The sequence below is a fragment of the Eretmochelys imbricata genome, chromosome 11, assembly GCF_965152235.1.
Source record: "Eretmochelys imbricata isolate rEreImb1 chromosome 11, rEreImb1.hap1, whole genome shotgun sequence".
NCBI lineage: Eukaryota > Metazoa > Chordata > Testudines > Cheloniidae > Eretmochelys > Eretmochelys imbricata.
Genome location: NC_135582.1, coordinates 42,599,200 through 42,614,547, shown reverse-complemented (window position 1 = coordinate 42,614,547; position 15,348 = coordinate 42,599,200). Strand labels below are relative to the sequence as shown.

The window sequence follows — 15,348 nt, the reverse complement described above, 5'->3', positions numbered from 1 at the left end:
TTGTTGAGCAGAAGTATCCTGTGTCAGTTCTACAGCGCTGTACAGTCACGTTGGCCCTAGGGTGATCCTAGGTTTTGTGGATTGGGTTTATGGCCAAAGTGGCTGCCCTACATCTAGGATCTCACTTCAATAGTGTCTTTCATCCAAGAACCACAGAGCCCGTCAGAGTTAATTAAACCTCACAACTCCTGTAAGATAAATAAAACAAGACAAGGTGAAATATGGGGTTTTAGGTTTTCTAATAAATATTTATTTCATGCTCCAATAAGAAAGTGGACCAACAGTTTTCCCCCAAATAACCGTTTAAACATGAAGTTTCTCGGTTAGCTAGGTTATCTATAGGCTGTACTGAAATATACTTTCCGTTTTCATGGGGAGCTGTGTTTTGTTTCGTCTTGATAATTACTTTCCTTCTTTGTTATTAGTTAGTTTGCATCTTTACTATTTTTTTTCCAGCTCGAGTACCCTTTTACATCCACACATGATGAAAATGCACTTCTGTTTAAAACCTTTACTGAGGAAAATAAATATGTCATAGTTTGTCTCAAGGGTAGAAGTGAATTCACAGGACAGAAGAAAATGATAAAGTAAATGCATTTTTGCCTGTGTTTTACAAATATTACTAGCAGGAGCAAATTGTTGCCTATATATTGGAGTCTGTATGCAAGAATAAAAGTGTTATAACATACATTGTAATAGAAATTAGATATTCCTAATGGATTAAAAGACCTGGAAATTCCTAATTAATTCCTAGAGGTTTTAGATGTGCTTTTAAATGTCAGCAAAACAGTAGGTCCATGCTTAATGCCAAGACCTAGAGCAAATTATGATAACAATAAGACATCACTCACAATGTAGGTTTTTGTGATTGAAAGCTTGTTTAATAATTAGGATGAGGATAAAAAGGAAATGGGGAAAAATGTACTTGTGGTAGGCGTTGAAGTGCGATCACACTGTATGTTCTTTTGCGCTGATATCTGCTGCAGCAGGTTTCGTTGGTTACCATGGTTTCCTTTCCTGCAAATCCTATTGTTTCAATATTGTGAATAAATGGAAATAGGTTCTGCAGTCTGATTAAAAAAAGGTAATTCTCTTAGTTGTGATTATTAATTGCAAGTTTTGTTTACAAATGGGTATATTCAAGGGTAGTTGGCATTGGGATATAATTCTTGAGAGAAGTTAAATGTCAGAAAACTTACTGATTCTTAGTTTATGTCACTGATTTTATGTATTGTGCAGTAATTCGAAGTATATTTTAAAAGACCGCACAGTAAAATCCCCTGAAATTTTGAAGTGGATGTAAAGAAATTTGCCACTAATATTAATTATAGAATTAATTTTTACTTTAGACAGTACATAATCTGACATCCTACTAATGAATATACTGTTCAGTGGTTCAGATGCATCTTTCAGATTTTGGAGAATAATTGCTTCAATTTTTGCATGTCCGAGTATGTTTTAAAAAATACATCATGACATTCCAAGTCTGGGATCCTACAAAGACCTCCTTTGACCTCAGAGAGATTACTCATGAGAGTAAAGTTAAGCATGTGAATAACTCTATGCAGGATCAGGACCCAAGGCTACATACCTGTGCAATGATCAGAGACTAAGTGTATTGGTGAGAAGGAGAAGGGGGATTGAGTCAGGGGAATGGGAGACTGGGAGTCACTTACCTCTAAAGCCAGAGCATCAAATTCTTTTGTAGAGAGGCTGAATTATATTTCTAATTATGGTCCATAGCAACAAAAATTGCCTTTGTTTAAAATTTTCTTTCTCTGGATAGAGTACCCAATTAAATAATTTCTGCTCTACCATCCGGTTCATCTGCACAAAAGGTCTGTATGTTAAACTATCAATAGATAATTTGATCTGAAAGGTTAGGTCTTCTCTTGAACATTTGAGTAGAGTATTTAGAAAGATAAACAATTAGATTTGCAAATAGAAAGCTCAAACTTTTTTTCAAGGAGATAAGAATTTGCACATTGTGTTTGGATGAAATTCACAAGGTAGAACAGGGGTGGGCAAACTTTTTGGCCTGAGGGCCACATCTGGGTATGGAAATTGTTTGGCAGGCCATGAATGCTCATCACATTGGGGGTTGGGATGAGGGAGGGGGTGAGGGCTCTGGCTGGGGGTGCGGGTTCTGGGGTGGGGCAAGAAATGAGGAGTTCGGGATGTGGGAGGGAGCTCCAGACTGGGGCAAGGGGTTGGGATGCGGGAGGGGGTGAGGGCTCCGGCTGGAGGTGCAAGCCTGGGGTAGGGCCAGGGATGAGGGGTTTGGGATGCAGGAGGGAACTGCAGGCTGGGAATGGAGCAAAGAGGTTCAGAGTTCCCGACCAATGGGAGCTGCAGGGCTGGTGCTTGGGGCAGAGGCAGCGTGTGAATCCCCATGACTGCCCCTAAGTGTAGGAGCTGGAGGGGGGACATGTCGCTGCTGCCAGGAGCCACGGGGAGCCAGGCAAGCCCCCGACCCCACTCCCAGGCTGGAGCTCGAGGGCAGGGTTAAAATGTCTGATGGGCCAGTTGTGGCCCACAGGCCATAGTTTTCCCACCCCTGAGGTAGAATATCTCTGGCCCAATCCATGGATATCTAGGAATTTCCTTAGATAGATACCCATGTGATTTCAAGCATCTATATTTTTTCTGCATGGCCTATTCTCTTCTCTACTAGGCCATGATTGATTGTTCATTTCTTGTAGGTATCACAGCAAATATGTGATTGAGGAAGGGTTTGAAGGAGGGGATGGTTTCATGTTTCTCTCTGTTTAGTGAGACAACTGCACTCAGCTGTGCCAAGCCATGCTGTGTGTTACTGTGCTCAGCCTCCTTTTGGTGGTCTGTGGCATGGTAGGGCCCTCTGAATAAAGAGTTCTCTCTGTTCCCGGTGCATGCCTATTTGAGTGCTTTATTAACTAACCGTGGTGCTTGTATGCTCAATGGTTTTATAAACACTAACTTTGTGGGGGCCTCATCTTGTGTTTGCCACCCTCCTCTTATTCCCTTGGTTTTGTTCTGTTCCCTAAAGGCTCTTGCAGTTCTGTTACAGTGCATTTTACATTTTTCAGATAAGCTGGCCTAGAAATCTCTAGTCGCTCCTGTATTTCATGGTTGGCTGTTGTAATGTGGGTTGAGTTAAAATGACTGGATTACTAAAATTAGGGTTGTATTTTACATATTTGTCAAGGGTGCATAAATCCAGGGCTAGATGCTTGTTATGTTCCATAAATCTAAATAAATTAGGGCTGTCGATTAATCACAGCTAACTCATGCGATTAATTCAAAAAAATTAATCGCGATTAAAAAAATTAATCATGATTAATCACACTTTTATTTGCACTGTTAAACAATAGAATATAGATTGAAATGCACTAAATATTTTTGATGTTTTACTACATTTTTCAAATATATTGATATCAATTACAACACAGAATACAAAGTGTACAATGTCACTTTATATTATTTTTATTACAAATATTTGCACTGTAAAAATGATGATGAAATAGTATTTTTCAATTCACCTCATACAAGTACTGAAGTGCGATCTCTTTATCGTGAAAGTATAACTTACAAATGTAGATTTTTTTCATTCTATAACTGCACTCAAAAACCAGAACCATGTAAAACTTTAGAGCCTACAAGTCCACTCAGTCCTACTTCTTGTTCAGCCAATCGCTAGGACAAACAAGTTTGTTTACATTTACGGGACATAATGCTGCCTGCTTCTTATTTACAATGTCATCTGAAAGTGAGAACAGGCTTTCGCATGGCATTTTTGTAGCTCACATTGCAGGGTATTTACGTACCAGATATGCTAAACATTCGTATGCCCCTTCATGCTTCGGCCACCATTCCAGAGGATATGCCTCCATACTGATGATGCTCATTAAAAAAATAATATGTTAATTAAATTTGTGACTGAATTTCTTGGGGGAGAATTGTATGTCTCCTGTTCTGTTTTACCTGCATTCTGCCATATATTTCTTGTTATAGCAAACTCGGATGATGACCCAGCAAGTGTTCGTTTTAAGAACTCTCACTGCAGATTTGACAGAACACAAAGAAGGTACCAATGTAAGATTTTTAAAGATAGCTACAGTACTTGACCCAAGGTTTAAGAATCTGAAGTCCCTTCAAAAATCCTAGAGGTATGAGATGTGGAGCATGCTTTCAGAAGTTATAAAAGAGCAACAGTCTGATGTAGAAACTACAGAAATGAACCACCAAAAAAGAAAATCAACCTTCTGCTGGTCGCATCTGACTCAGATGATGAAAATGAATATGCATCAGTCTGCACTGCTTTGGACCATTATCAAGCAGAACCCATCATCGGCATGGACGCATGCCCTCTGGAAGGGTGGTTGAAGCATGAAGGGACATATGAATCTTTAGTGTATCTGGCACATAAATATCTTGCAATGCCCACTACAAAAATGCCCTGCAAAAGTGTGTTCTCACTTTCAGATGACATTGTAAAGAAGAAGCGGGCAGCATTATCTCCTGCAAATGTAAACAAACTTATTTGTTTGAGTGATTGGCTGAACAAGAAGTAGGACTGAGTGGACTTGTAGGCTCTAAAGTTTTACATTATTTTATTTCTGAGTGCAGGTTTTTTTTTGTGCATAATTCTACATTTGTAAGTTCAACTTCCATGATAAAGAGATTGCACTACAGTACTTGTATTAGGTGAATTGAAAAATACTATTTCTTTTATCATTTTTACAGTGGAAATATTTATAATACAAATAATAATATAAAGTGAGCACTGTACCCTTTGTATTCTGTGTTGTAATTGAAATCAATATATTTTAAAATGTAGAAAACATCCAAAATATTAAAATAAATGGTATTCTATTATTGTTTAACAGCGCAATTAATCACGATTAATTTTTTTATTGCGCGATTAATCATGATTAATTTTTTTAATCGCTTGACAGCCCTAAAATAAATGCAGACTTCTGACCGATCCTGGATTCACTGACACTAACAGTGACCAGAAACCTACTTTCCACCTTTTGCTGGCTGCATGACTGCGTCATTACCTCTCAGATGGCGATATCGCTTCTTTCTTATTTCCAGGAGATACTTCTTCAGTGCGCTCTGCTTGGAGCCTTGAATGCTACTTGGAAGCTCCAACTGATGCAAATTGCAGCTGTCTGCCATTTAGATTGCTGAGAGTATGTTACACCTACGCCTTGCTCTGTGCGCTTACTGCCAATTTGCTGCCAGATGAAATGCAATGAGATTCTTGTCTTCAAAACAGTTCTTTGCCTGGGTTCCAGTTGTCTCAGAAAATGCCCTCCTCTCTCTCTCCTCTTCCCCATACCTGTTTTCCACCCACTGCTTGTATTGGCTGGCAGGAATGCTTTGGATGACTATCCCAGGAGTGAGCTCATAGGAGCTGTTGTCTGGGGTAGGTCGTATCCTCTGAAGTTTGCTCCTACTGAAATATTTCTGTGCTTAAACCTGGCCCATAGAAGAATGCTTTGTACAACTTATCTCTTTGTTCCAGGTTTCCATTAAATTCTGCTGTAGAACCCCCATTTCTGGCACTGTTATGGAAGTAAATTGGGGGTTATTTGAGGTTTTGGCCTGTATGTTCAAGATTTGGGGGAAATGGTTGTTTTGTACTTGATCTATATTATGTAAATGCATCTGGGTACTACTGAGATGGGCTCATTATAAGTGCATGCAATGATGATAATCCTCTCCTAACCTTAATGAGTAATTAACTGGCTACTTGGGGCCTCCCACAGACTGGAATGCTTTTTTTCCTTATGGTTCATGTCTTCTTGCCGTGTTCCTGTTCTCCTTCCCTCTTCTTCCCATCTGTTGTTGTTGTCAGTTCTGTTTTCTTTTGGCTAGAGCTTCAAATTTATCCTTGGCTGTTTTGTAAATTGCAGACTTTTTCCTACTATTATAACTTCAGCACTTTCTGGAGGTGTGTTCATTGCTTTGGTAGGTTTTGTTTTCTAGATAACCAATGTCCAAGACTGGGTTCAGTGTGTCTAGCGTATGTCAAAGCTTCTTGCTGAGCACATAGTTCATGTTTCACTACAGTCACTACTGTACTACAATTATCTACTGTAACTCATTCCACAGCAAGGGAGGATGGTCTTGTGGTCAAGGCACTGGACTGGAACTCAAGAGATCTTCCTTCATTTTCTGGCTCTGACAGACTTCCTGTCTTACTTTGGGCAAGTCAATTAATTTCTCTGTGCCTCAGTTCTCCATCTATAAAATGGGGGTAACAATATTTCCTTTCTTTGTCTGTCTTGTCTATTTCATGTGGTAGACTGGAATTTGGAAAAGAGACCGAAAGGAGTTAGTGGGAGTTGGTCACCTAACTTTCTTAGGCCCCTTTCAAAATCCCATCCAAATCTCTTTGGGGCAGGACCTGTATTTCACTGTGTTTATACAGTGCCTAGCACAATGGGGCCCTGATCTTGGTTGAGGCCTGTAGGCACTACTGTAATTTAAATAATAAACAAACATAAAAATCCAGTAGCTCAAGTGTCAGAAGAAGCGTTACCCATATTCTATGTTGTGTTCTCTTCTTGAAGAAGGCCACTGGTCTAATTCCTTTCTGGCCCCCACCAGTAATGTTGCTCCCTCCCCCACCTCGTATCTTGAGGGCTGCAATTTAGACACACATCTTCCAGCCAGTCCTTTAGTTGCTCTCTTCTACTGTCTGCCTTAGCAAATGGGCTGCTTTATAAATATGCATTTGAGGAACCATTTTTAAAGCTTATTACTTATGCATTAAAAAAAATCATTCAGCGATAAATACCTTGGCCTTTTAAAGCTTTTTTCCCCCCCCGGAAAAGAACGGGTTCCATATTGTTGTTTTATCTCATAGTTGTTTTTATCAAACACACTTTTAATTATTCAAGCACATAAAGCACTGTAAATAGTAAATGTATTAGTGCCAAATTTCCCCCTCACTGATACCTGTTTTATACTTAAGCTAATTCAATTGAGTTAAATGGCATTACTCCAGCTTTATGCCAGTGCTAGTGAGAGGAGAATCAGGGACATTTCTTTTAACATTCATAAACTACCAAATGGTGTTTAATACATTTGGTAACAAATATTTGTGTGTGTATATGTGCCACCTATACGGGACACACATTTAGGATGCCAGTTGGATGAAATCTTTTAAATTTATTCTGTTTCACTGAGTCCTAATAAAATGAAAATCACTGGTAGCATAGGTCATTTTAATGGGCATATTACTTTATAATGACTGTTTATCATCTGTTCTCTCCCATTTGTTAATTCAGCAAGCATTTTAATGGCAGATCAGGCATCACACTAAGAGAATTAATTTTTTATAGATGCTGGAGCACCACAGAACAGTAATTCCTATTTGTGGTCTAAACTATTCCTCTGCAATTTATTTATGTAACCATGGTCAAGAGAAGTTAAGATGGAGGTACATAAAAACAGCAGTTTCTGTTTTGATTATGAGCATATCACCTGTTTTGACCTACTAAGATACGTTCCCCGGAGTACTATAATTATTATGTTTCGTTAGTAATTTAAAGCAAAATGTATTCAAAAAACTTCATAGTACAGAACTTTTTCTTTTTTAACTCCTACTAGGTTTTGTAATTCTAGGGGAACAGTGGGAAAGACTCTAGACTGTTTCAAACAGTAATATTTTAGTAAATAACAGCTGACATATGTATATAAAACATGGCACCTTTCATCCAAAGTGCTCACCAGTATATACAAACTACTATGTGTAGCTTTCACCTCATAAATCACTGAAATATGGCCATGTCTTGTAAGGAAAGCAGCAGCTTTCAGACAGCACACAGCGATGTTAAACATTGTCAGGACAGAAAAATAAGAATTTCTTTTTCAGTTAAAACTACAGGATGACTTTGGAATTTAGAATTAGAATTTAGCCCAGAACTTGAGGGCATACACCTCATCTCTCATAAGAAGTATCATAAGAGTTCTAATGACTACAAATAATTAGAACTTTGGTTTTAAATTTCATCTAGACTACAGAACCAGAAGCATTTTACCACCCTTATTCAAAAGTAACTACAAGAATAGCAGCAGATGCTAGTGATCTAATGGGGGCAGCGTACTGCAGCTCATGGGACACTGGACTGGGAGTTGATTGCTACTCCATACTCTGAAACTGGCCTGCAATGTAACCATTGGCAAACCACTTAATTCATTTTCTTCATCTGTAAAATGGAGGCAAAGCACTTTGAGATCTCTGAATGAAAAGAGCTATGTAAGTACTACTCTGTCATTATTATTACTCTATTACTCAGCCATAGCCTAAACCCTTCTGTCATTTTATCCACTAGCCAAGCATTATAAGTCTAATTCACAAAAGTTTTTGGCTTTGTGCACCATCAATACTAAAGCAAATATCAGTAAAAGCACCTCATGGCAGGTTTTGAATCTTAAAATGGTTGGGTTTTTTTGTTTGTCTGTCTTTTACCTGCCAAGCTACTTGACTCTCTGTTCATCTATACGTACCAGTAGTTTGCTCACTTTTAGATATCCCTAACCTCCCCTGGTTAATATAAATACTAATATTTTGTTAATTCCATTACTTCTTGCAATAAGAAGGCTTTACTTGCTATTAATTCCCTTTTTTAAAAATCGGTAATCAGTTTTAACAAATGTGTGTTGCTATTGTTTATTAAATATTATGGTAGTCAAGCAGTGAAACTTTATGGAGAACAAAATCAAGACAGCATGATCAGTAAATTGTATTGTGTGGTATACTGTTTACCAAAGAAATGAGTTCAGGCTGCAGGAATTTCAGAGGCCAAACTTGTGTTGGAAAAAGTAACCATAAAATGCAATGGTAGTCTGTAATTGGTCTTTAGCGAAGCTGCAGTCTCAATTTTGTCTTAACAACTGAGTTTGGTAAAAACAACTTTAACAAAATTTAAGACTCATGGAAATCTTTACATGATGATTTTTAATCCAGTGGGAGCTTTTAACCAAACATTTGACTCCAATGTTTGCAACCTAAATGCAAGTTAAATAGCCTATTCAAAAAAACCTACTTAAACAATTTGTGTCATCCTGGTAGAAAAAGAAAGACTAAGTGAAACATAAATAGTGAAAAGCAAATTACACTTTTAAAATTCTTTTCCCCAGTTTTAAATGATACAAAAGAGGTATTAGGTATGGAAATTTCTTGTCTTTTATGTCTTAATACTGTCCGTTCAAGCCATATGTTTTCTTACATTTAAATATTTATGTGGGTATAGGGAACTAATTTAAGAACAAGTTGTTTTTAGTATGAGAAAACTATGCAAGCAAAGAGATGGATTATAATCATGGTATGAAAACTGCTTAAATGAAACCAATGGGAATCACACACATTAGTGAAAACAAAGGTGCAATGTGGACCATATTTTTACAGAATGCTATAGAATGATGGTCATCTCTCTATGATGATGATTCTGATGAAGTTTCCATTTCAAACCTGATTTTGCCCCCACCCTCCTACAATTTACCAGGAAAAAAAACAGTTCATATAGGACTCAAAATTAGAAGGCTAGACCTGAGATTAAGGTAGAATCTTTATGCAAATGTTGAAATTTGGTGGACACTAGGTTCCTAAATCATGATACCCTCATTATAGAAGGGTTAAAGCATAATTCCAACTTTTTGACCCTTAACAAAAAATCAGAAGGTAAAACAAGTTTTACTAGATATCCCCAGATGAGCTGTTTTTCCCAGAACCAAAATTTAGTTGATTAATTTGAATTTTCAAAAATTATTGATATTTTATTTAATAACATTTCTAGAAAATTTCTGCTCCAGGTATGTTACTATAGGGCATCAGAGGACTGCTGGAGACCTAAGCTTTCCTTTAAGAAAAATGTAAGGCTTCAAGCCCTTTCCCCAGCGGCAATAGACCACAAAGTGTAACCTGACCACTCAGGCGCTGCCAAGTCCAGGTGAGGCATTAGCCCTTCCTTTCCGTGGGGTATGTTCAGGAGAGGGGAACTAGTGCTCCTCTACCTTCACCACCCAATCAACCATGAGGGTCACCAAACAGAGAAAGCGGTGAATAATTAGTGTGTTCTGTAACTGCTCCTGAGTCAGAGCTAACCATTCACCTGGACCCCTCTGCTCCTGACAGCTCCTACCCTAGCATTAGGTCTCTGGTGGGACTTTCCCAAGGGGGCATAGGAGTAAGCTTCCCCCTTATGACTGTATTAAAAACTGAGGAAGTTCAACCCAAATAACTTTGCTAAGATTTGCTTGAGAACTGCAATCTTAACTCTTGGCTTTCTGTGTTTTAACATTTGAGGGATTTTTAATGTCTGCATCTCCTGAAAGGTAATGTTCTCAGCTCATTGATCTGCACCTACTACTTTAATTTCACCTTAACAAATCTCTCTGATATATATAGAAAGCACACTGGGACTTTGCATATTATTGACTCTGATTCACCACTGTTACTCCTGTTCGTGTAAAGCCAATGAAATCAATGAAGTTATATGGGCATAAAACAGGAGTAACATAGTGAAGTCAGAGTTAGTAAACTTTTCATCTACATAAGATACTAATTTTAAAGCCAGTCATATTATTTTCAGAGTATCTATTAGCAACTAGGAACAATGTTAAGGAAAATACTACTACACATTAATAACACAATTTTTGCCTAATAAATTGGCTCTAACATTTGTATAAGGTGACAAATGAGAAAAATCAAGGAAACTCAGTTAAAGATAAAACAAAACATAATGTACTTCCATTGTTTGTTGTTATTTTTATTACATGTATTTGTAAAGCACTCATCATATGTAGTATCAGTTATGTACTGCCTCTGCTCTTGATTCCTGCTACAGCAATTGAGATCAGCTGCTGACACACTAAAGTGTACAGTCTTCAGATTCAGCTGGGAGGGCTGCTAGGAGGCAGTGAAGGGTCCCTTCATTTTCAGTGAAGGGTCATCAGCTGTGGACTTTGTTGCCTATCCTGATGAGACTGAGTCCAAGTTTGCTAACCTTCAGCGCACACTACAAATCCTGTATGTTTTCCCAGATGCTCTGAATTAGGAGAGTTAGAGATGGTGAGGGGGATGGGTGACAGTGGTGGCACTAACTCTGGATGCTGGTTTGTAATTATAGGTATTTTGTAAACACACAAGTGCATGTGCTTAAAGCAGTGCATAGGTACATTTTTTAAACAGCAAAATATATTAAGTTGGGGCAGTGAAGCATATTACAGAGGTGGATGAATGGCGGTATGTTGTACAATTGGTTTCACACTGTTGCATTTGTACTTTTAAAATCCATATGCATAGAGGATAAGAATGTTCTCGAAAATCTGGATGGTTTTGCAGTCATTAAACATCCTCCCTATGTTTCACCAGTGACTGCTGCATAAAGAGCAGGTAGCTGAGTCTGCATTACATCTTTTTAGGGATAAGGGACCTAATTGGTCTCTTCACTCCTTTATTTCTGGCCACTATTGCCGCTACACTTTAATCCACTTTCCCAGATTGTGTTATTCTCTCTGCTCTGTCTAGCCCGTTTGGCTGCCAGTGGGCAAACGCCTTTCAAGCAACTTTGAATTAAAAAAAGTCTTTTATCTTTAGGTCAGCTACTTGCAAACAAATGTGCAATAGATACACTAAGAATGTTATGATGACATGCAAAGTCCATTTTTTATTCTCTTTCTTGGCAAAGCTTCCCGTGTTCCACTGTTAACTGAAAGAGAGTGTACATTGTATATGTCTTGTTTTCTGTTTATTAAACAAAAAACAGCTGTTGCTAAAGCCTCCCTTTAGAAGGAGAATGTCAGGAAGTTCAAACATAAAATTTGTGACCTACTTAGTTCAGTGGTCATGCAGAAATGAACAAGGTATAGTAATGTTATAGATAAGGTAAAAATACCAAAAAATATGCCCTGATGGAAAAATTGAAACCAAGATATCTGTGTAGGTAAAACAAGGTCGAAAGGATTGAAACACAATTTTTTTTTAGTGGAGAGAGCTTGCAGCTGCACCCATAAGATACATGTTGTAATTCATCAGAATAGTAATATTATGGAATAATAAAGAGATTTAAAAAGGGCAGACGGAAACAAAACCTGGAATTGTTGAAGAGAGAGAAATGCCTTCTAGACAGTAATAATAATAACCATGTAAAGAATCAGATGCTCTTTTCTCCTTACTAGTACTACCTTGAAAAAATACATCTCCCCAACTGCATACTGTAAAGAAGGAATAGCAGAGAAATAGGCTGGATTGGAATGTAGGGGGAAGCTATTTAACTTTCACCTGTTGCAGAAAAAACAGTTTATTTCAGGTATCTTTTCCAAATTAGTGTGTTGCTGATTGAATTTCAGAACCACACATGAGGTCCATTTATCAAGTACCTTGCTTATGAGAGCACACCTGGGTTAGGAGCATGCACCTGAAACTGATTAGGTACCTGGAGAAATACAGCTTTTCAGAGAGAAAGCGTGTGGTTCCCTAGAACTGTGCCAAAGAGCGAACAGGGGGGAAGTCTGTCTGTGTTGTGTATGAGAGAGAGGTCAGTTTGCGGAAGTGGATGCTGAAAAGCTGGCATCACTGCTGATGCAGAATTAAGATTATGAACCATTGTCTAGTGGTTGTGCTAGTGGTAAGATGAAGATCTCTGGGTGAAGGGGTAGAGGATATGTACTGTTAGGGACCTTAACTTTCCATTTCCTTATTTTTGAGTTGTGTGTCAGGTATGTTGTGTGCAGCACCTTTAACAGGCACAAAAACACTATGTTGTGGATCAATGTACATGGGACTTGATCCTGCTCTTATTGTTTTTGATGGGAAGAAGATCAGTCCCCTAAAGTTTGTCCTTCCATCCTTCCTCTGTATTTTACTGTTCTGTTTGTCCGAACTTTGTATTAACATCTGAAGAATATTGCCAATCTTCAAATATACTTAGTAATGACAGGCCCCAAGAAGCTTGTCTGAGCCTTTATCTTCTCCTGTTTAGATTAATCCTCTCCTGATCCTTTCATTGCTAGAAAGCCAAGAAGTTTGATAAGTGACCTTCAGCTTGTATAGAATTCTGTGACCCAGGTATTCTTAAGTTCTATAGGAGCATATTTTACAGATTTGAACAGCTCTTCACTGTTCTTAACTGTTCACTTCTTTATAAAAATCAATCTTTTTGTTTATTAGCCTCTACGGCTCTTTATTCTCAGGGTCCTGAATATATCTGAAACTTACTCAGTTCTGACTTCCTTTCCTGGAAAAGCCTAAAATCATAAAGGATATGCTGTGTGTGTTATTTCCATTGACTTTAATGGGAGTGTGTGATGGTTACCCACAAGAGCTCCAATGTGCTGAGCATTCTTATCTCCTGTTCACGGCACTGGGAGGTGAGGATATTCAGGATTTCACCGATGGAATTAATCTCATGATCAGGTCTGGGAGTAACTACCACTGTGCTCAGCAATAATTTAACAAATAAGGTGCAGAGCCTGTCTTCAGTGCAGGAGTCTGGCTGTGTCTCTATTGTTTTGCCTTTCATAAAATCTTTCAAAACTCTTCATTGGCACAGTAAAAACAAGTTAATGAAAAAGCCAGTGCATTGCCCTAAATATATACATGTATAATGGAGAAACTGACCCCTCTACTTACCAAAATATGTGGTGAGATGCTGTAATTGCGTGTTATCTCAGTTTGAATCATTCACCTGTTGCATTTTGTCACAAGCTAGGTTGTGAGCTCTCTGGGGTAGGAATTGTTTTTTAGACTGAGTTTGTACAGTACTTAGTACACGGGAGCTCTGATTCTGGAATGGTGCCCCTAAACTCTGTTGCAAAACAAATAACGATAAACAATTGAACATTGGAATTTCCAGACAAGTCCAATGGATGCTGTAGATCAGTATCCTGCCTCTGACAGTGACTACTATCAGTGCACTAGAGAAAGAAGGAAGAAACTCAGTAATGGAATAATCTTCCCACAGAAGAAATTTCTTCCTAAGGCCTGTCAGATATTGGTTGGCATATGACTTGAAGCTTGATACTTTATATACCTAAAAGGTTTTCATTTCCATTTTAATGTAACTGTGGTTGTTCTCATTATCTGTATAAATGGCTAAGTACTTGCCCTCAGTAATGCCTTGTAGCAATGAGTTCTACAGGATAATGTTGTGTTGTGTAAAAATGTTACCCTTTATCGTTTTTTAATTTCTTGCCTTTCAGTTTTGCTCTGTGAACTCTTCTTCCTTTATTATACGGAAATGTAAACAGAAACATTTGATTCATCTTGTGTATACTCCACCCACTAATTTGTATACATGTTTCATATCCCATCTTATTAGTGAACAGGATGTGAACTCCCCTAAAAGCTCCTTGAAAAGAACCTTAACTTTTATTTTTAAAGCACAGTTCTTGAATTTACAGTTTGTGTTGGTTTATCTTTTTTTTCAGTTTAAATTGAAAACCAGAATGCTTAATTTTAATTGAGAATCAATTATTTTACCTATGTTCTGTTATTAAAATACATACCTTTTCAAGAACATTAATTACTTCTTTTGAAGAATACCTATGTTTCAACCTAATACTAGTCACATAATTTTGTGCTTTCATCTGTTTAGGAGGCTCCCTTCAAAAGGCATACTTTTGTAGAGCACTTCTGTTTTCTGTTTGTTTGTTTTTTAACAACAATATGCAGCTTTCATTTCAGAAATGAAATCTTAATGAGGAGGTATTTTGTTTTTATGATTGATTTGGCCAGTTAGATATCATAAAGAAGTCTAATACCCTGAACAGCAGCACCTACTGCTGTCTGGCCAAGGAGTGACACTGGAGTCAGTGATGAAAGCAGCTTCTTGCTTCCATGCTCTTTGCAAGACAAGCATTGGCAGTTACCAAGTGCACACACTGATGTCTGTTCACGCATGTGCAGATGGCTTCAGAAAGCAAATTGTTCCAGGCTTTCAGTAAGATTTTTGAAAAGGTGCTTGAAGTCAGGTGGAGTCAACACACTCATTTATGGTTATTAAAAGGTTACATCAAAATGCTATTCAAACCAGGCTGCAGAATTACTAGCATCAGATTATGGCTTAAATATCCTGTATATTACAAAGGTTTGCTTGAAGCATAGCACAGAGGGCCTTTTGTAAAAAGCTTGAGTTAGTCCTTGGCATTTGGCCAGCAATAAAGAAAGCTTGCCCTTGTGCCATTCTGTCCTCCACTGCTCAGATTCTGGCAGCAGTTTGACTTCAGTGTAGTTGTTGGCACTAAAGTTAAACTGTACCCTGAATGGCCTCTTCCTACAAAAAGACAGGAGTACAGCGGTCTAACACCGCATCAAATCTCTGTATTGGTCTACTGTAATAGAGGACTCTG

At 38.0% G+C, this 15,348-nt stretch overlaps 1 protein-coding gene across 1 annotated transcript in view; it reads left to right on the top strand.

The window, feature by feature from the left end:
* The window catches only part of CHN1 (chimerin 1), a 155,653-nt gene that overhangs the window by 69,749 nt on the left and 70,556 nt on the right, over positions 1 to 15,348 (top strand). The window lies entirely within an intron of this gene.